General features: G+C 37.4%; 1 protein-coding gene across 2 annotated transcripts in view; it reads right to left on the bottom strand.

Annotated features, from left to right (window-relative positions):
* Nucleotides 1-23,323, bottom strand: part of NEDD4L (neural precursor cell expressed, developmentally down-regulated 4-like, E3 ubiquitin protein ligase) — a 452,792-nt gene that overhangs the window by 362,993 nt on the left and 66,476 nt on the right. The gene's annotated exons all lie outside the window — the stretch shown is intronic.

Here is a 23,323-nt window from a genome sequence, read left to right as displayed (position 1 = left end):
AATGGAGGACTTCTATTATCCAGACATCTATTCAACCTTTCCCTCTCCAAGAACTTGCCAAGTAACTTAGATTTTTTTTTAAAGATATGTATAGAAGATGGAAACAAAGCCAGGTAACAGAGAATAAATATATAAGATGTGATATGCTTCTGTAAAAAAAAAAAAATAGTGTTGGAATGCTAAAGCTCAGAATAAGCTGAGGCTATTGTCAAAGGACAAACCAAAGAGGAAGAGGACATGGTTAAGCCATATAGGTGGAAAAAGGAAGATACATGAAAGGATAGAACCTTTGCTTGGAGTGTATAGGATGATGATAACAGACCTGGGAGAGAAAGTAGAGCTGGTCAAATTTTCTTTTGCTTATTTTCTCTACCTAGGAGTTAGACCTTTGCACTAGAAATGACAGAACAATGACTAACAGAGAGTTAATACCCAAGATAAGTAAGGGGTAGAAAGAGTGTACTTAGCCACCCTTGATGAATTAAAGTCACCTGGTTCAAATTAACTGCATCATCATGTGCCTGAAGGAATTGGCAGAGATGATAGGTGAGTCACTGTCAGTGATATCTGAAAGATCATTCAAAATGGGAGGTACCAACTATTGGAGATGGGAAAATGTTCCAATTTTTTTAAAATGAAAGTACAGAGTTTGGTCAGTGAGTTTGACTTCAATTCCTGAGAAAACTCTAGAACGAATGATTAAAGACGGTTACTGAACATCTACAGAGAAGTGATAATTATTAGAAGTCAACAATGGCTTAATCAAGAACAATTCACATCAGAATAATTTCATTTCCTTTTTGAAAAGGATTACTAAGCTAGTAGGTGAAAGTAATTCTGTGCCTCTAAGTACTTTACCTACACTTTAACAAAGGTCCTGATGAATCATCTCAGATACTTCTTGTAGAGAAGATGGAGCAATATGGGTTAGAGAGTAATGGGATTGAATGCATGCCAAACTGGTTGGATGTCTAGACTCAATGACTAACTACTAATCATTGTCAGTGGCACAAATGTTAACATGGCAGTAAGGCTCTAGTGGAGATCACCAAGGATCTATGTTTGACCTTGTGTTTATTTGTATTTATTTGATTACTAAGTCAGATAAAAAGCATAGTGGCATGCTCAGGAAATCTGTAGATGATAAAAACTAGGAAAAATAGTTAATACACAGGATAACAGAATCAGGATCCAAATGTATTTGAAAATTGAACTGAATAAATCAATTAAAAAGTATTTATTAAGCACTTCCTAGGTGCCAGGCACTGGGCTAGATTCCAGAGACAAAGAACAAAGAATGAAACTATCCCTACTCCCAAGGAGCTTACACTCTAATGAAGAAGAAAGCATATGTGTTTGTATGTACACATACACATGTGTATAAATACTCCTATATGTTATGAACACAAAGCTAATAAATACAAGATACAAGGCATTTTGGTAGAGAAGGTACAAGCAGTTAAGGGATCCAACAGAGACAAATGTAAAGTCTTGGGTAAAAACAGTTAACTTCACAACAAATACAAGCTGAACAAAACATGCTTGACAACAGTTCTGAAAAAATAAGATTTTGTTCTGAGGGTTAAGTAGACTGCAGACCCAATGAGTCAGCAGCATAATGCAACAACCAAGAAGATGAATATGATCTTATGCTTCATTAAAAAAAGAGAGAAAGTGTGTAGGAAAAAGCATCTATTGGTGATCTTGCCACTATACTCTGCCCTTGTCAGACACAATCTGGAGTAGTGTGTTCAGTTCCACGCATGATAGTTTAAGAAGAGAATTGATAACTAGAGAGTATCCAAAGGATGTAAACCTAGATGGTTAAGGACCATTAGCACAGGTCATGTGAGGATGAGATGAAAGAACTAGGCATGCTTAACCTGAAGAGAAGCATCTGAGGCAATATGATAGCTACCTTCAAACATGTATGTCAAGGAGGGATTAGACTTGTTCTATCAGGCAGCTAGGTGGAACAATGAATAAAATGCCTGGCCTGGAATCAGGAAGACACCATCTTCCTGAATTCAAATCCAGTCTCAGACACTTAGTAACTCTATGACCCTGGGCAAGTCACTTAACCCTGTTGGCCTCAGTTTTCTCATCTGTCAAATGAGCTGGAGAAGGAAATGGCTGACCATTCCAGTATCTTTGCCAAGAAAATCCCAAACAGGGTCTTGAAGAGTCAGACATGACTGAAAACTACTGAACAACAACAATCAGGTAACTAGGTGGCTAGGATAGAGGGATGAGCCTGGAGTCAGGAAGACCTGAGTTCAAATCCTGTCTTAGTCATTAGCTAGCTGTGGGATCCTGAGCAAGTTGTTTCACTTCTTTTTGCCTCAGTGTCCTCATTTGTAAATTGTGAATAGCAATAGCACCTACCTCCCAGGGCTGTTGTGAGAATCAAATGAGATAACTCTAAAGTGCTTAGCATAGTGCCAGGCACACAGTAAGTAATATATAAATGTTAGCTATTATTTATTTATTATCATTATGATGATTATTATTGTTATCATTGACTTTGGAGGGTAGAACCCTCTAGAACAATGATTAGAAGCAGTAAAAAGGCTAACAATTAGAGGTGTCCAAAAGAGGAAGGGGCTGGAACAAAGTCCAGTCCACAAGCACTGAGTGCCTCCTATGAGTCAGGCATTATGCTAAGCACTAAGGAAACAAAGAAAGGCAAAAACAGACCAGGCCCTCACAGAGATCACTATATAATGGGGCAGATATCATTCAAACAATTATGTACAAACTAGAAGTATATGGGGTTAGAGATGATCTCAGAGGGAAGGCACTAAGATAAAGAAGAAGCTTCTTGCAGAAGTATCTTTAATTGAGACTTGAAGGAAGCCTCCATGAGGTGGAAAAGAAGAAAAAGAACATTGCAGCCAGTGAAAATGCATTGACTCAGAACATGGAGTATCTTGTCCCAAGAACAGCAAAAAGGCCACTGTCATTGAATTGTAGAAGACATAGAGGGGAATAAGGTGTAAAAAGAGTGGAAAAGCAGGAAGGGGCTAAGTTATGAAGGTCTTTAAATGATAGAGAATTTTATAATTGATCCTAGAGGTGATAGGGAACCACTGGAGCCTATTGAATAGCAGGGTGACATGGTCAGACCTGGGCTTGAGGAAGATGATTTTGATGGCTGAGTGGCGGATGGACTGAAATACGGAAAGACAGGAGAAGGGAGTCCAACTGAGAATCTACTGCAATAGTCCAGGTGTGAAGTACTGAGGGCCTGCCCTAGGATTGAAGTAGTGTCAGAGGAAAGAAGGGAGTGTATATAGAAAATGTTGCAAAGACAGAATCAACAAGACCTGGAAAAAGATCAGATATGGGTGAGATGAGATCGAGGAAGAAAAGGGTTGGATTCTTCTTCTTGGAGACTTTAAAGAGAAGGTGGATGACCACTTATCAGGTATATGATAGTGGAGATTCTTTTCAAGTATGGATTGGAAACATTTCTGAGGTCCCTAACAACTCTTAAATTCTATGACTGCCAAAATATGTACAAAATGAATGAATATTTTAAAATTTAAAAAACATCTAAAAATAATGTATGCATTATTTCTATGTAAGAGAAATTCCATCCCAGTTCTGTTCAGATTATGGAAGGGAATGTGGTACCTAAGTCCCTAATACTTTAATTTCCATTGTAAGATAAAATGTCATAGTTTTTTCAAAGTTAATCAAGTTGTGTCTGTACATAAAAATTAATTTACAGCTGTTTATATTTATACACAGTAGAATCACAACTATTTATTTTTTAAATTTATTTTATTTTCAATTCACAGAACAAAACAAAAGCATTTCCATAACATAGTACAATTAAAAAGATGATTGCACATGAAACTTCAAGTCTACCACATACAACTTGCTATTCCCCCCAAATATACAACAAATGTATCATGTAAATTTCTTTTTCCCCTTTTAATCTTCTCTCCCCACCCACCCTAGAAATGACTACCATTAGACAAATAGGTATATCCGTGTAAAATTATTCTATACATACTTCTACTTGCTAGTTCTTTTATATCACAGCTATTTAACCAGATGTATTATTTTTCAAAACTATATAGAATTTGATTAAATAATTTTAATTTACTCATCTAAAAAATACTATTTATGTGTAGTGGGCAAAGGTTTGTTAAATCAAGGATGTGAGATCATCAGTTACAAAGTTTGAAATGGAGCAGGACAAAATGCAAACCACACAAACATGAATTCAGCCCTGGGCAGTGACCCTATCTATAAAGAGCACCAGGACATAGCGTCTCCAACAACACCTTACCATCACTGCCATACAGGAGCTAAACAGGAGAGGCAGCAGCAAAGGAGAGGAAAACTGAGTGCCTCGTCTAAAATAAATCGCAGAATCTTATGTCTGGAAGGATCCTTAAGGAATTATGAATTCCATGCCCTCATCCTTGGGTTAGCCCATAGCTAAGGTATGTCTGCCTGACACAAGGAGAGCTCATAAAACATGCCCTTCCTTAATTACACCTAAGTTACTCTAGCTTTGAACTAGTCTTACTCTCAGGAGAGCAAGACAAAAGAGATCCTGGTTCTCAACATTTATTCTTTTTTTTTTAATTTGCTTTTTATAGCATCATCCAAAAAGAAGAAGTTTTCATTTTAATAGTGTTCACCATTCAAAAGAAAAAGGCCACAATGATTTCAGGGTTCAAAAGTCTTGACAGTTTCAAGTTCTTGATGTATCAGGAAGGGGTGTGGGCAGAGATGCTAAACACATGCTACCCACCCTAGGCCAGGATTGGAATGTAATGTAACACTTGCAGACCATAAAATGCAATGAAAACAAAGTTATTTCGATTAAGGTTTAAAAGGATACAATTCCTAGTTAATGCAATATACTAAATTCACCAGGGCATGGAAACAGCAACTGCTAGGTAAAAAAAAGCCTTCCTCGCAAGGCAATTAAAATTCAGCTCAACCTCCAGTGCCTGGATTTCAGACAAGCTGGGATTTTTATATCCCTTTTTCTACGGACCAACTCCTTGCTGCCTTAAAGAAATGTAAAACAAATACTATCCCTACCATATTACCCAAGGCTCACTCGTCTTCTATTCACCAGCAGCAGGGAATGAATGGGTTGGCACTTGTTCATTCTTCCATTAGGACAATGAAGTTATGAAACACCACTCACCTGTTCCCTTTGTAATCAAGGGTACACATTTATGCTATCAAATGAAATAACATATGTAAAGCATTTTGTAAATCTTTAAGCTATATAAATGGGAGTTATCACTGTACCCGACTGGCTGAGTATGAAGGTAATCAGTGACTATGGGACAAAGCAAAGCTAATAATTAGTCAACACTGGGATGGAACCTATGACTTTGGCCTCATCAGCACCATGTCTAGCCAACTGTGTTAACTAGCTACAGACTCCAAATTGGAAAAGGGGTTATTTCTTTGTCAGTGGTTGACCATTGCATTTGGTTTACAGTAATGTTATATGCAATTTTCCTTCCACTAGCCAGAGTAATAGTGATCAGGGATTTTTTTTTTCTTGGTCGACTGGACCAAACTGATCTCATCAGTATAGGGAATTTTGAATGAGGAAAGGCCATTCAAAAACAGAGGTTGACTTCATCTGTTGCAGTTTTAGAGAGCTGACAAGAGTACTGAGAAGTTGAGAGACTTACCCAGGATCACACAGCTAATATGCATGAGAGGCAGACTTGAACACAAATCTTTCTGACTCTAAAGCTACCTAACACACCCATAAAGCCATACTGTGCCTGAAAACCAGAGGGAATCTAAAAATCAAAACAAAACAGAAACTCAGTAGGTGAAGTAAAGAACTTCCATTTCTCAGAAGAGATGAGGGATTTACAGGGGGAGGATGTATACACTGTCAGACAGTCACTGAATTGGTTGGTTTTGTTAATCTGGTTTTCCAACTTACAGGGATTCAAGTAGGGGTAGAGAATATTTATCTAGAAATAACTACAATATAAAAATTAAAGGCACATCTCTGCAAACTCACATAACCAAATGCTTATGCAGTGTCTTGCTTTTAACAAGTGTTTGATAAATGTATACTCAACTGAATTGAAGTTTTAAGGAAGCTTGATTCTGTCCTGATATAAGGAAAGCATACTGATAATCAGAGGTGTTCAAGAGAGTAACAGGCTGCCTTGGGAGGTAGTGGGCTTTCCCTCAATGGAGGTTTTCAGGAAAAGGTTAAATTATTATTTGCCAGATATGATTTTGTGTGTGTGTGTGTGTGTGTGTGTGTGTGTGTTTTCATCTGAAAGTTGAAACAAGATGGTCTTGGATCCATTCTAACTCAGGATGCCAATGATTCTAATTCTGTATACCAGGATAAGTGTCATGACAAAGTATCTTACTAAATGTCCATTCAATTGTATTAAAACAAAAACAAAAACAAAAACTAAAGATTCAGTATGAAAACTCATTAGGCTCAAAGGCACAAAGCTCCTCTCCTGCCAAGTTCAATAAGAAGCAACTGTCTTAATTTAAGTTTTGAATCCTTCTCATTCAATCTTCACTACTCATTTTGGGGAAGATGCTAAATAAGCAAAAACTGGGAAGTTGGTCACTGGATAATTGAGTTGACTGTGGGTTAAAGACAAATGTTACTTGCTACTCACCATACCCACCCAGCCCACATCAGAGAAGGAAAGGGATTGCCAGAAATGGACAGGTCTTATCTAAGATAAAACTTTTGAATTCTAACCAATTCCTTGAAATCTGCAAGTACAAATTGCTCTTAGAAAGCTGATGACTGCTGCAATAGACTGTAGACTGCTATTTAAATATTGGTAGCTCACCCTCTACTCTTAGGCTTGGGAAACTGCAATGAGAGTTTTACTCTTCATTACATAACAATTGTAAGAGAAAGGGACCAAGTTCAAACCTGTCCACATCTCATCTCCTCGTTTTTGCAAGTTACTTCAAGTTACAATTCGAATGTGACCTCTCTCACCATGTCTTTTAATGAGAACTAGTTTATCATCTCCTGGTTTTGTTCACTTTACTCTACTTCAATTCATATAAGTTCCTCCAAGTTTCTCTGAAACCATCCCCTTCATCATCTTGTGGTACAATAGTATTCCATCACATTCATAGACCATAACTTTTTTGGCCATTCCCCAATTAAAAAACAACCCTTCAGTTTCCAATTCTTTGACACTGCTAATAATTTATATATATATATATATGCATTATATATACACACACATATATACATATGTATGTATGTATACACACATACACACACACACACACATATATATACATATATTCATTCATTTATTTATATTTATACACAAGCACATATATACACATATATATTTAAACAGAAGTTTTTTTCCTCTTTCTTTGATCTCTTTGAATGCATGGGTTCTTTTCTTTTTTCTTTGATGTCTTTGGGGCATAGATCTAGTAATGGTATTGCTGGATATATGCAGTTTAATAGCTTTTAGGACATGGTTTCCAGAATTGCTGAACTAATTCACCAATGGTGCTGGATTACTCATAGTGCCCATGCAACATTCACCATTTTTCTTTTTTCTGTCAGCTTTGTCAATCTGAAGTATGTGGGGTGAAACCTCAAAGTTGTTTTAATGTGCATTTCTGTACTTACAACTAATTCAGAGTATTTTTGCATGGATAGTGATAGCTTGGATTTCTTTCCTCCACCACTTTGGGAAAAAAGAACACATTCTGAATTAGACAGCAGGAGTCAGTAGGAAAGCTGGATTCAATACACTAAATTTCACTTTGCATAAAACTTCAGGAAGATACCAACTCAGTATATCAAAGGATAATTGTATTTAATATAAAAAGCTATTAGTTAATGTAGGAAATATGAGTGTAGGAAACATTTGTTGAGGCATTAGAAACTCTTAAAATATTCAATAAGTCCAATCAAAGGCTGACTCAATTCTTAATTACAGGGTCACACTACCTACACTTGGGCTATCTGTGGAAATTTTTGCTTTCTTACAAGTATTTGTAAACAGAATTTCTTCTACTTATTTTTTTTTTGCTGACACCTGATAAGCGAATTTGCAGTTAGTGCAAATCCCTACTCTGTGACTGGTTACCTGTATATCTTGGACAAGTCACTTAATCTTTTAAGGTCTCAGTTTCTTTATTTCTAAAATAAACAAGTTGAACTAGATTATTTTTATTTATTGTTTTGCATTTTTTAAATAATATTTTCCCCAATTACATGTAAAAAGAATTTTTAATATTTTTTAAAATTTTAAGTCCCTACTTCCCATCTTCCTTCCCAGAGACAGTAAGCAATCAGATATGTTATACATGTGCAATCATGTAAGACATTTCCATATTAGTCATTTTGTAAAAGGCTCAAAAGGAAATAAAGAGAGAGAAAAACAGAAAAAAAAGAGAAAGAAAAAAGAAAGAGAGAGAAGGGGAGGGAGGGAGGAAGAAAGGAAAAAGAGAGACAAAGAAATAAAGAGAAAGAAAGAAAAAATAGTATGATTCAGTCTGTATTCAGATAACATCAGTTCAGGTAGATAGCATTTTTCAGACTAGATTATTTTTAACCTCACTTCCAGGCCTAAATCTTGATCTCATAGATTGTATAGTTTCTTCACTTCACTTCAAACAGGAAGCAAGAAATAGCTTAGGAAACAAAGCATTTAATGACCCAGACTCTAGTGCTTTGCATGTATGAAGCATGATACTGCCTATTTCCAGAATGAAAGGAGGAGGAGGAGAAGGATGGGGCCTAGGAAAAGATTCTTGAGTCAAGTCCATACAACATGGTTTCTAGCTTAAAAAAAAAAAATTCTCAGAACATCAATCCAACATACCTACACTCAAATTGTCATATAAAATCACATTCCAAAGACAAATACAGATGGGATTTTTGGATTTTCTGTCATTTAGAATTATCCATGTCTTCGCACATTCTGCTTAGAGTGAATAAATTGAAAACTGACTAGACACAATAAGGTTTAATAGCTGCAAGAGAAGAAGTTTAGCTACTCCCAAGTTGTTCTGAGGTGTGAGAAGCTGTAAGCAACTAGTAGAACAACTTTGAGACCCACAACATTTATATGCCTTAAATAAAATGATAAAGCGCAACACCAATAAAAATCTCCTCCAACCACACATTTGGATTTAAGAGTTCTGAGGAACTGATGCTGCAAATTTCTTACCTACAGCATGGCCCTTGTTTCATAAGGGCAGCTTCGTATACATGTTTAGCCAAAGTCCTATGGCTTTGAACCAAGCATACCATGCACTGTGCAGACAGCAGAAAGCTTTACTGTAGATAGGAAATCATTAACTAGGTACAGTAAGGAGAGCTGCCTCATTAACCAAAGGCCAACTTCACCAGAAAAACAAAAAGACATCAAATAACTCTTCATTTTACATACAGCTACAAGAAACAAGCCTTTGATATGACTCCCCATTCTGGATGTTTTCTAATAAGTTGAATGACTAATTCTTTAAAACCTCAAACTGAGGTTAAGGACAAAAGTCAGAAGAGGGAATCTGCCTCACACTAGCTTTGTGACTTTGGACAACCTTTTTTTTTTAATACCCCCCAGGCCCCTGTAAAATAAGGGGGTCAGATTTATCTTTCTCAAAAACCAGGAAAGAATCATGAAATTTCTTTCTTTCTTTCTCTTTCTTTCTTTCTTTCTTTCTTTCTTTCTTTCTTTCTTTCTTTCTTTCTTTCTTCCTTCCTTCCTTTCTTTCTCTTGCTCTTTTTTCTTTCTCTTGCTCTCTTTTTTCTTTCTTTTGCTCTCTTTCTTTCTCTCTTTTCTTTCTTCCTTTCTTTCTTTCTTTTTTCCTTTTATTAAGGGGATTTGTTCTGTTTGGATTCCGTCAAAGGACTGCACTCAAGGACCTAGAGGGCCACATGGGGCCTGGGAGCTGCTGGTTCCCCACCCCTGGTTGAGGGAATGCCTGCATCACACCAGGGATTTCCAGCAGACTTAATGTTGAAACATGCTATCCATGACAGCAAGGTGATATACGTAGTTTACAGAATGAGACACATATTTTTGTGTATGGCCACTGAGGGAAAATGTTTTGCTTCACAATTTTTTTTTACAGGAATTTTTTTCTTGTTCTTTTCTTCAACGAGGGGAAAGGTGGGAGGGAGAGAAAACAGATTTCTATTCATTTTTTTTTTTAATAGAGAGGTAGGGGAATGCTACAGATACAAAATGTTGCAAGCACTTTCACTGTATTATTAGCTTTACTTAACTGTTTTACTTTGTTACAAAAGACCTTTTGAAGTGCGAACAATCTGTAAATGCATGTAATGTAAAAAACAAAATATCAATAAAATTTGAAGTGATTTAAAAAAGGGAAAAAAATTAAGAATGACAAGTGTAGGGAATATAAAAGAAATCTTGAAAGACCTTTATGGAATAAAGTGAAAAAAAAGTAAAAGAAAGGAGTACACATTAATTATGACCACATGAGAGGAAATGTGTATATAAATGAATAGACAAAGAATCCTGACAGGGACATAAGAGGAAACGACCGAAAGACTGTTATGAAATTTTGTGCATTGAAATTAATTTATTTAAGTAATTTACATTAAGCAAATTTAACTAGTTATATTGATATTCAATGTTACATTTCAAATAAAACATTTAATTTTAAGAATCACAAACGCACAAAAGAAAGCAATCTATAAAGGGACATAGTTTTCCATTTGAAAAGTCCTCATAAAATGAAATTACAATTCCACTAGGGAAGGCCTGGTGTATAAAAGCCAGACCAAGAGCTGAGCTCACCTCAATTATATTTTTCAACACCTATCAGCAACTGATGGATGATCACATGTTCATCAGCTGAGTGACAGAAATTGGGTTGAAATACTTCCAATTTGTGTCTAATTGTATGTTTTATGGTTTGGGATCATCTAGCTGCCACTAGAGGGGGAGATTTCATAAACACTTGAATGGGTCAGCTACATACTATACAAGGCAATGCTAGGACAGGAATGAACTCGGATCAAAACCTTTTTTCTCTTGAGTCTTACAACTTTTCAAAAACCCAATTCATTTCAAGGTGAAATTTTTAAAAGTAGTATGAAGATTGAGAATCTATATTGCAGACATAAATAGCATTTTAAATAGATTCTTAAAAAAAAAATAAGGGGCAGCTAGGTGGCACAGAGGATAGAGCTCCAGCCTTGGAGTCAGAAGGACCTGAGTTCAAATCCAGTCTCAGACACTTAACACTTAACTAGCTGTGTGACCCTGGGCAAGTCACTTAATCCCACTTGCCTCACCAAAAAGGAAAAAAAAAAGAGTTAATGTTTGGGGCAGCTAGGTGGCACAGTGTATAGAGTACCCCTGGAGTCAGGGTGATCTGAGTTCAAGTCTAGCCTCAGACACGTGACACTAGCTGTGTGACCCTAGGCAAGTCATTTAACTCTGATTGCCTCCCAGCCCCCACAAAAAAAAAGAACCAAATAACCCCTTTTTAATTCTACTTTTCACAGAAATTCAGAGCCAGAAGGGAACCAGAATGATCAAATCTAAGCATCTCATTTTATAGATGATAAAACAAAACCCAGAGATGTAAAGTGGTCTGCCAGGAACCACTGAGTTCATTTCCTGTTGAAATCCTTCCCATCTTTTGAGCCCAGCCCAGAGTTACCTCTTCTTTCCTGAAGGTTTCTCTGATTTCCACTCTTCTCCCCTTCCAGGAAACATTTTTCCCCTTGAATCTCTCAAGTCCAATTGCTCAAATCATGTTCTACGCTTTACTTGTCATATTCTAATCCACGACAGGGCTGTGTACCCATCTTTCCTTGACAAGATTATCAGCAACTTTGGGAACCTGGCCTCCCTGAAGTCTAGCACATGGCTTTTCAAACTCTTCGAAGTTTCATAAATGTAGATTATTGCCTCTTGGGCCAGGACTATGAGAAAGGCCTTCACTCAATTCCTTGTGAAGTGTTCATAGAAATGTTAGTTCTCTAACTCCCTGATGTCCTACCCTCACACATCATGTGCAATTAGTTCTCCCTTGTCACTCACTGGCCCAAAGCTAAGAAGACCAGGGCTTTGTCTCTTCGTAGAGTCTCAGGGTCAGACCTAAAGGCTCATTTACTCCAACTCTTACCTGAACCACTCTTTATAAGTTGCCAGCATTATCCAGCCTTTGCTTGAGACCTTCTGCTACCTCCTATGGTTACAGCTGCCCATTCTTCTTTTTCATAGGTTTATAGAGCTATAGGGAAAGGGCCTCAGAGGTCTCATTTTATAGATGATTGAGAATGAAGCCTAAAGAGGTTGGGTGATTTACCCAAGATAACACAGCTGCTTAAATAAGCATATGAGGTAGGATATGAACCCAGATCTTCCTGACTCCAAGTGCAGAATTCTATCTACTCTGCTTTAGTGTTATAATTGTTAGTAACTTTTTCTTTATATCAGCCACACTCTCCAACCTCACTCTATGCCCAAAGTCACTCAACAACAACAAAAGAATTTTCAAATTTTGTTTTTAACCTGGCTAACACTGTTGTCTAGGAGTTTCTTTTCAAATCAGTCAAAAGCATTTATTAAGTGTCTATTACATGCTAGGCACTATGCTAAACACTAGGTATACCCAAAAAAAAAAAAAAAGAAAGAAAGAAAAAAAAGAAAAAATCTGTCCCTGCTCTCTAGGAGCTTAAATCTAGTGGAAGAGACAACATGCAGACACATACAAAGCCAACTATGTACAAAATAAACAAGAAATGCTTAAGGGGTGGGGTGAGAGCACAAGAATTATGAGGAGCTGAGAGAGACATCCTGTAAAAAATGGAATTTTAGTTAAGACTTAAAGGAAGCCAGGAGAGTCAGTAGGTGAAGTTGAGGAGAGAGAATATTCCAGGTTTAGGGGAGAGCCACAGAAAATGCCCAAGCTGAGAGATGGAGTATCTTGTTCTCAGAATAGCCAAGAGGCCAGTGTCACTGGATTGAAGGGTACATGGCAAGGAGTAATGTGTGAGAAGACAGGAAAGGCAGGAGGGGACTCCCCTTTGTTTTTCTGTCAAGTTATTTACCTACTAGATAATAACATAAGACAGTGGTCCATTCTGGTTTTCCTTTTACTCTTTCCTGAGAAGATAGACAACTAGTAAAATACCATCTAGGTTTTTAATTGACCCAGAAAAGCTTGTTTTAGAGTTCTAAAACTCTAAATAATGGTTTCTTCACCAAATATTGTATTTTACAGGAAAAAAAAGAGATAGATGGCATTTTATAGAAGAGAAAGTGGAGCACCAAAGAGGAGCATTTCTGAATCCTAACCCCCATAGTTACTTGATGTGCACTCAGCCGCCTGTCTCTTGGCTTTTGTCTCCTCATCTGTAAACAATAGATTAGAGGATTTGGAAAGTACTTTCCAGCTCTAAATTTTGTGACCCTGTGGTACTGGAGTCAAATGACTTAATGGGAAATTTACTTATAATTTTTAAAAATTATTTCATCCATCTCTTCATTCACTAAAGCTACTACTGTGTCCAGAGATTTATACCAAGTAGCTAACATTTATATAACACTTTAAGGTCTACAAAGTACTTTACATATATTATTATATTATCTCACTTGAATCTCACAACAACCCTGGAGATAGGTACTGTTATTATCCTCATTTCACAGATGAGGAAATTGAGGCTGAGAGAATATGTGACTTTCCTAAGGTCACACTTTCCTAAGGTCCTAAGAGTTCAAGTCAAGATCTGCAGTAAGGAAGATTTGAATTCAAGTCCAGCATTCTACCAATTATGCCACCTAGTTGTCAATCACTACCCAAGTTGGAAGAAGAAAATCCTGAATCCTAATGTTATAGAATTTACAGACTAGAAATTGGATAACCTACACAAAAGTAACTAACATCAAAAAATGAAAAAACATCCAATTAATGCATTAGACATGTGCAAAAGTTCATTGTGAACTCACTTTAGACATTAAAATCACCTAAACATCTTTAGATGGTCCTTTAAAGCAACAGACATGTAAAAAGTGCCAGGGTGATGGAAAGAGACAGTTTAATATCTTTTACTGCCCAAATAAAATGCTGATAAATCTGGGACACTATAACTTTATTAGACCAACTTTTATATGCCACAAGAAAAATGAGAGAGTCACAACAATCTATGATACAATCTATGCCCAGAAAATAATGAGTGAGAAATAGCTGTCTGTATCTCCTTAAAAAGGATAAATCTATAGGATCTATGTGGTCGACAACCAAACATAAATTTTAACACACATACCTGCTAACACACAAACTGCTATAGATTTATAGCTGGAAGGGACTTCCAATGTCACTGGGTTTAACTGGCTCATTCTATAGTTGAAGAAACAGAGACTTAGGAATAGAACCCAAGATCATAGATATATAGGAGGAAGGGGCAGGGGCCACCAAGGCCAACACCCAAATTATCTAGATGAAGGCCTAAGATGAAGGGGAGCCATCAAGTGGCACAGTGGATAGAGTGCCTGGCCTGGAATCAGGAAGACTCATCTTCCTGAGTTCCAATCTGGCCTCAAACACTTCCTAGCTATGTGACCCTGAGCAAGTCACTTAACCCTGTTTTCCTCAGTTTCCTCAACTATAAATGAGCTGGAGAAAGAAATGGCAAACCAAGCCAGTATTTTTGCCAAAAAATACCCCAAACTGTCAAAAATCTGACAGAGTCAGAACTGAAAAACAACTAAACAACAACAAAGGGGGAAGGGACCTAAGATCACATGGTTAGTTAAATGTCACAACTTGGATTCAAATCTAGGTCCCTTGACTCAAAATCCAAATTCATTCCACTATGCTATGCTGCCTTCATCAGTATCTTAGGCTGCAATAAAGCTTGGTTATTTGTCTGCTAGGTAGAGATAGAGATTGGGTATCCTCCTGAACCCTGGTCAAGTTTAAATGTCTAGAATTTTGAATTTAAATACGTGGCTCTCAGAACAAGACAAGACATTTTCATTAAGCACTTTGGACCATGTGAATCTTAAATGCTTCTTAGCTCCCATGGCTTTATTTACCATTTGTGGTAAAATTCAAATCTTCTGAATAATAAAGCATAATACTCTCATTTTTCATTTTCCCAAATCAGCTTCTGAAAATTATTTCTGGCTATCTACTCAACAGTTCAGGCAGGCAGGTATACGACAAGGGCTAGTAGATCACTTAATAATTAGTCAGATTGAAAAATAAGAGATCCAATTTGGTAGCCTTATCTCCTGAAGAAATTACATATGGTTATTTGGGTGAGAAGATGATTAAGTCAGCTGGGCTTGGTGTTTGGCCAGGGGGATGGCATGTAGCTGAATTGAATCACAAACTGTTAAGCCAAGATTTATCCCATGTACGTGACCCATAAAAATCACCAGGATGCTTTTAAGAGCACCATGAGGGGAAATTAGAATCACAGGACTCTGATTCAGAAGGGACTCCAGAGGTCATTTTGTTCATCTTCCAGGCAGGCAGGAATTCCCTTACATAACATTGCTAACATATAGTCAGACCAATCCTTGAAAAAGGAAGTAGCAAAATGAAGCTGGAATTAGGAAGACAATACTGGACTTTGGGACCGACCCAAGTTCAAGTCTTTGGCTTTACCATTGACTATCTACCTATGCCATCTTAGAGAAGTCACTTATCCCCTCTGAGCCTCAGCTTCTTCTTCATAAACATGAGGAAGGTTAGAGCTGACAGATCTCTGACTTCCCTTGCAGCTCTATCATTCTATCTCCAATTAGAATTTATTAAGCACCAACTATGCATAAGGCATTCTGCTAGACACTGGAAATGCAAAGAAGACATAATCCTGTCTTCAAGGGACTTACAATCTAATGGAAAAAAGATATACATACAATTAATTAAAAAACAAGATTTTAAAAAATAGTAAAGGCAAAGGAGAGGTTCAGGCAAAGTCCTCAAGAAATCAGAGGAAAAAGAGAATATTTTTAGTTTTCACAGGAAGAAGAGATGTTAGAGAAAACTTTCTGGAGGAGATGGCAGCCAGCCAAGTTGGGCCTTCAAGGAATGGTGGGATTTCAAAAGGTGGAAAAAGGGATGGGGGAAGGGGAAGGGAAAAGAGAGGCTATTTCCAGTATGCCACAAAAGGGCAGAATTAGCAGATGGAAAAGAACAGAATAAGAATGAATGTAGCTTAACCAGAATATAGTTTACTGGAAGGGCTTTGTAAATGAAAAAATTAGACAGGTAGCTTAGAGTTAGATTGTGATAGGCCCTGAATGCCAGGATAGGGAGCTCTGTCCAGTAGGCAAGGATGAGTCACTTAATGGCATTGAGTAGAGGATTAACATATCAGAGTGGTTCGGTAGAAAGATTATAGAAAGACTGAAAGACCAATTAGGATACCTTTAACAAAAGTTCAAGTGAAATGAGTAAGCATTTAGACTAGCATAGTAACAGTGGTTTTGAAAATGAGATTACAAATAGGAAAAATATTGCAGATGTAAAACCAATAAAACTTAGCAAATGAATAGATATGTGGGGTGAGATAAGAGGGAAGATTAAAAGTTAAAACTGAGATTTCCTTCTATAGAAATTGACATGTGAAGGACAGGAGCCAGATTTGGGGAAATGATGATGCTATGCAGTTTTGGAAATGTTGTGAATGCGATAATGTGTTGCTACTGTTCAGTCATTTCAGTCACGTCTGACTCTTCATGACCCCATTTGGGATTTTCTTGGCAAAGTTACTAGAGTGGTTTGCCATTTCCTTCTCCAGCTCATTTGACAGATGAGGAAACTGAGGCAAACAGAATTAAATGACTTGCCCAGGGTCATATAGCTAGTAAGTGTCTGAGGTCAGATTTGAACTCAGGAAGATGAGTCTTGCTGACTCCAAGCCTGGCGCTCTATCCACTGCCCCATCTACAAAACAAGGTTATCACTTGAAACAGTATGAATGTATCACCAAAGCAGAAAGTCCAGAGTGGGTATAGTAGAACTCATGAAACCATGACTGGTTTCATTGTGTCTGATTTGTGATTTCTGTAATCCTTTTGTATTATGTGTATAAGGATACATTTGCTTCTTAGAATTTTGTAACTGCAAGTGCTATCTTTCCTCTGGGGGATATAAATGAAGGAATAACAATTAAAAAAAAATACAGGTTGATTCCAAATTCAATGCTTTCCCCACAGCACCACCTTGAGTAACTCCCAGCAGGAGAGTTCTTACTGAGCACCTTTCTTAGATGACACAAGCTTGATGGCCATTTTATGGATGGAGAAACCAAGGCTCAGTCACATGACCAAGTAACTAACATGACCATGTGACTAACAAATAGAGCAGGTACTCACTGGTCCTCAGTGCTCTCTGACCCATACCTGTTTAATGAAATGATTCAGTTCCATTTGGAGAGTGATGTGAACTCTTTCCTTTAGACCCTTCTTCAACTCCCAGAATTCTGGGAGAGTTTGGTGGAACTACCTAGGTTCCAAGCTCTGAGGATGCAGACAGAAAAGTGAGAGTTCACATTCAAATATGGAAGATACAACACAGAGGAGGGTTTGGCCTCAGGGAAGAAAGAAAGGCTTAGTGGTAATAGCAAGGCAGATAATGATCTTCAGTCTTTCTTTAGTATCATTTCCATTGATAAAACCCTATCTATTCTGAGTCATTTGACACTGACAAAGACTCTAGTGGTAAGAACTTTTGGGGGTTGGGTAGCAATGGCAACTGAGGAAGTTGGGAATTCTCTCATCTCCAGCTGGTTATAAGGATTATCGTCTAATGTGTCTTACTGTGGGATTTCTCCTTTCTCCCTTTCTACAGCAGAGACTGGGTTACTACATAATCACTCACTTAGAGAGGCAAATTTAGGGTAGCAAGAAAAGAATAAATCTTTTCACTTTAAATCTCCTCCAATGCACCCAGAGCCCTCATTCCAACCATTGTAGTAAGAGGCCCTAAACTCAAGAGAAAAAAAAAGCCAAGGACAGAACTTTCAAGGGCACATCTGTTTAACTACCCCAGTTGGATGAGGAGTCATGCCATGGGAAAGCAATCAATAAACAGGAACCACAGTACCTCCCCTTAACTCATACTTCACAGTCTGCTCTTCTCTGGGCTAAACACGACCATTCCTTTAACCATTCCTCTTAAGACAGTCTCCAGACTCCTCACCATTCAGATCGCCCTCCTCTAGAAATTCTCTAATTTATCAACCTCTCCTTAATCATCATGCCAAAAACTGAAGACAACTGTCTAAACATGTTCTGATAAGTACAGAGGACAGTGGGACTGTTGTTTCTCATGACCTGGATGCTATATTTCCATTAGCACAGCTTTTTCACACAACAACCCCAGTGTCCTGTAGATTCATATTGTTTACAGTGAAAGTGAAGCCCCCACATGATTTCCACTTGAACCATGCCAGTTCTCCCCCCCAGCCTGTACTTGGACAATATTTTTAAACCTAAATATAAGCCTTCTCATTTCTTCCTAATTAAATGTAAATTTTGGCACTTTGCTTAAATGCATTTTGTTTTGGTTGGCTCTTTCTGATATTGTTTGATTTATTTATGTGTTACCATAAATTAATTCATTTGTACTATTATATAAAATATTTGATTATCTACTCACACATGTATATAAATCATCCTGATATTACATTTCCTTAAATATTTTTAGCTGTCAAGTTCTAATATTAAACCTAAAACTACTCTAGTGGGATGAACTGTCCAACTCAAAAGAGGAATATCATTCTGTCTGATGGTATAGCAAACAGGGGACACAGTCTAGCTTAGGAGGATGCATAACAAGTTCCTTAGGAGTTGTCCCAGCCCTCAATGGACAAAAATGTCAGTTTGTACCTAAAGCAGCCACATGTTTTGAAGAGGCCTGTCTGACCACACCTTGGTTATGTTTATTTCCTGTCTAATGGTCCAATCACTTGAGTTTTCATAAAGACATGTGCTCTGTTAAGCACAAAGAATAAGCCACATTTTATTTTTAACAGGGCAACAGAGACTAGAAAGTCCCATCAAAATGGCTTCATGCCCACTGCCCTGACTTTGGTTTTATTACAGAAAAAGAAACCTGTCATCTCCTAAAACATTGTGCTCTCTATAATTTTCCACTTTGCATGAACCCCACCCCTTCCATGTGGAATGACCTACTAATTCCTTCCTCCTTCAAGTTGTGCCTATTTCATTAAGCATCAGATGAAGCTTCTCTGGCTTCAGTATTTCTCTCCTAGTTCCCGAATTAAATACCCCAAGGTCTTCTGGATATATAGCATATCTGAAAATGCCTGAAGCTAGGCCTTTAAGCATTTTGTATGTCTATGTTTAGGCTGCAACACATTTTCCTAAGTATTCATTCATCCGTTCAACAAATGCATATTAAGCACTTACAAAGTCTTAGGTACTCCCTACAACACACAATTCATAACCCTTACTCTCAAACAGGTCACAGGGAAGGAGGGAAGATACATAAAAATAACTCAAACACAATACATTACGTGGTAGGACAAAAGCTTCTTTTTAAAGAAAATGTTATTTCATTTTTAATTTATGGAATAAAACAAGCATTTCCACAACATAGTATAACTTAAAAAAAGATGATTGCACATGAAATTGCAAATCTATAATGTACAAATTGCTATCATGGAAGTCTTTTAAATACAAAATAAAATTATCATATAAATTTTTTCCCTTTTTTTCCTCCCTTCCTTGCCCTAGAGATGTCTACCATTAAACACAAATATATGTATATATATGTGTGTGTGTGTGTATGTGTGTATACATATATATGTATACATAAAATAATTCTATACATACTTCTATTTATCCATTTTTTCTCTGGATGAAGATAGTATCTTCCTTCATATGTCCTTTGTAGTTAATCTGGGCATTTAAAATAGTCAAAATGACTTAGTGGCTCAAAGTTGCTCTTAAAAAAAATTGCTGTTACTGTATACAGTGTTCCCTTGGTTCTGCTCATTTTACTCTCCATTATTTCATGCAAGTCTATCCATATTTTTCTAAAGCTCATTGAGCTCCTCATTTCTAATAGCACAGTAGTATTCCATTACAATCATATACCACAACCTGTTCACCCATTCCCCAATTGATGGGCATCCCCACAATTTCCAGTTCTTTGTCACCACAAAGAGAGCTGATATAAGTATTTTAGAACATGTATCTTCTTTTCCTTTTTCTCTAACCATTTTGGGAAATAGATCTAGCAGTGGTGTTGCTAAGTCAAAGGGTATCTAGGCAGTTTAATAATTCTTTGGGCAAAATTCCAGATTGCTCTCCAAAATGGTGGGATTAGTTCACAATTCCACCAACAATGAATTAGCATCCCAATTTTTCCACATCCCCTCTAGTATTTGTGTTTTCCCCTTCAATCATTTTAGTCAATCTGATAGGTGTAAAATGACATTTCAAGGTTGTTTTAATTTGCATTCCTTTAATCAATAAAGGAAGATGGAGTACAAGTCTCTTAGACTTGGTGGATGCCTGAGACCATTTGAGTCTCCATACCCTTCCCTGGTGACCTGCTGAGCAGATGGGTTTCTATAAGAAGGCAAGAGAGACCACACCTTCCAAAGTTGAAGCTAAATGTTACTGTGTTTTTGATGCATATTGCTGTGTTAGGGTGAAGTAAAAGCCTTCTCGTTTTATCCCAAAATGGCACCTGAACTAAGAGGGTGTTGGTTAAAATCCCACTTTCTACAGGAAACTTTCTCCAATCCCTCTTAATTCTGGTGCCTTTCCTCTGTTAATTATTTCTCATTTGTCCTGTATTTAGATTACTTTGTATTTATTTGTTTGCTTATTGGTTCCCCCATTAGATTATAAGCTTAAGGACAGGAACTGGTTTTTTTGCCACTTTCTGCATCCCAAGCATATAGCAAGGTCCCTGGTACCTAGTGCATACTTAATAAATGTTGATTGATTGATTGATTAGGCCCACCTGTTAGAGTATTACAACACCAAAAAAAAAGGTTCTTAACCTTTTTTTTTTATATCCTAGACCCCTTTGGCAGTCTGGGAAAGCTATAGTTCTCTTCTCAAAACAATGCTTTTAAATGCATAAAATAAAATACATGTAATTGTGAAATAAACATTATGTTGAAATTCAGTTATCAAAAAAGTTTTTAAGGAAATTTATGGATTGCCATGTTAAGAATCCCTGGTCTGGCCGAGTGTAGTGTTCCAGCCCTATATTTCCTGCTGCTACCACTGAAGGCCTGGTGGTCACTTGAGTGACCATCTGTTAACTTTATATTCTCTATTGTAACAGCACCATTTATGAGTTACAGCAGGACAAAAGCCAATTGGATGTCTTCACTAAGTAAAGTCCTGTACAAATATAGTAAGACTTTCCTTCCTACCCCCAGCAAAGGGTCACCAGGCTGCCTAAAGAAAAGTAAACAGGCTTAGATCAAAAAAAAAAAGAAAGAAAGAAAAAAGGAAGAAGGAACAGATTAAAATTTTATGCTGATCAGAACTGGAATTAGGTCCACGAGTGGCCACTGTACTTCCATCTTGGCTGAAATAGGGAAACCAATCTCAAAAATAAGCAAGGCTTTGTCTAGAGGGAATTTTGGAAATGCTGAATGAAGAATAGGAAAGGTATCAGGACTGTAGTTCAATACCCTTTTTTCCCTCCTACTTCTGAATTTCCTCCCTCTAATTTCTCCATCTCCTTATCTAACAACTTGTGTATATATAGACTTAAAAATTCTCAAAGCACTTCCCTCACATTATTCTCCCAATTTACAGATTAAGAAACCTGTATTCAGAGGTGAAGTAATTGGCTCAAGGTACCATTTAGGGCATCAAGGTGGTGATGAGGATAGAGTGCCCAATCTGGAGTCAGGAAGACTTATCTTCAGGAGTTGAAATTAGGCCTCAGACTCTGGGCAAGTCACTTAACTCTGTTTGCCTCAGTTCCTCATTTATAACAAATGAGGAGGAGAAGGAAATGTAAAACCACTCTACTATCCTCACCAAGAAAACCCCAAATGAGTTCATGAAGAGTCAGATTCAACTAAAAAAAAAAAAAAAGACTGAACAACAAGCAAAGCTCTCTGAAGTGACTAAACCAAAATTCCCAGGATTCAAATCTCCATCTAAGAAAATCTACCTTGGCTTGAAGCCTAGAGCATCCAGCACACCATTGCTATCTCTCACATAAGTTCCAGTTCAGCCAGACTGGGATTTGTTCTGTGAAGTTTGGATTCAGTCAAAGGGCCGCACTTGAGGACCTAGAGGGCTACATATGTGGCCTCAAGGTCACAGGTTCCCTACAACTGTGCCAGAGCATATTCTACAGCCATACTCACATATTCCACTTTTCTTGCTATTACAGTAGAAAGGTTTGAAAAGAAAAATAAGAAAAAAATTTTATTCAAAGTGCAAGGTTGCAAGCAAGGTAAAATTAAAAACCAAAAAAAAATTTGTTAACTTTATATCTTCTATTGCAACAACACCATTTATGAAGTTCAGGTCCAGGTTGTCTTAATTGCATTGTTACACAACACAACCAGAATGTACATTCCATCTATATATATAGCTATTAAAGAGGACTCCACAATGAAAGGTCAACTTGTGCTTTCAAAAGTCCCCAAATTCCCAATTTCTCTTTCTTTATTAGGAATATGTTCATACACACACACACACACACACACACACACACACACCCCTACGCCCCTACACACAAAGCATCTGTCACTGAAAGCTGTGATCTCCCAATTCTCTGCACAATTTACAGTTGACTATTGAGTTCACTATTGCTTTGACCTGGACTTTCCTCAGGTATTAACATTCATTCATGAGGAAAATTCAAGATATCCTTTAGTATTTGTCCATTTTTGAAAGAGACCACCCTTTAAGCCCTGAAGGCAAATAATCCATTTTCCCTAGCCTTAGCAAACAACTGTACTACCAGACCAAAAGAAGAAAGGGCCTAGAGGGGTCCAGCATTCACCAGAGATAATTCCATTCAAATACTTAAATCATCCACCATCTCCCAAAGCATGGACTTTGGTGCAGCCTCAAGGGATATAAGATCAGCCAAATAGATGGTAGGAAGCTGAGTCAAATCTAATGGTCTGCAAGATAGACAATCCTAGACTTGTCACTCACAAAAATACTCACTGCTGACCTTGTTCCCTATGCCACAAAGAAGTTCCAGACCTCCCTCTTTTTGTGTTGGGCTGTCAGCAACTTGAGGTATTCATAAGCTTACTCCTGCACTGGATACCCACAGCAATGCTACTATTGGGACCCATGCCCCAGGTCAGCACATTCATGCCCTCCTCCTCCAA

The sequence above is a fragment of the Vombatus ursinus genome, unplaced genomic scaffold (genome assembly GCF_900497805.2).
Source record: "Vombatus ursinus unplaced genomic scaffold, bare-nosed wombat genome assembly UNPS02014791.1, whole genome shotgun sequence".
Classification (NCBI taxonomy): Eukaryota; Metazoa; Chordata; class Mammalia; order Diprotodontia; family Vombatidae; genus Vombatus; species Vombatus ursinus.
This window is presented reverse-complemented; position numbering and strand designations above follow the sequence as displayed.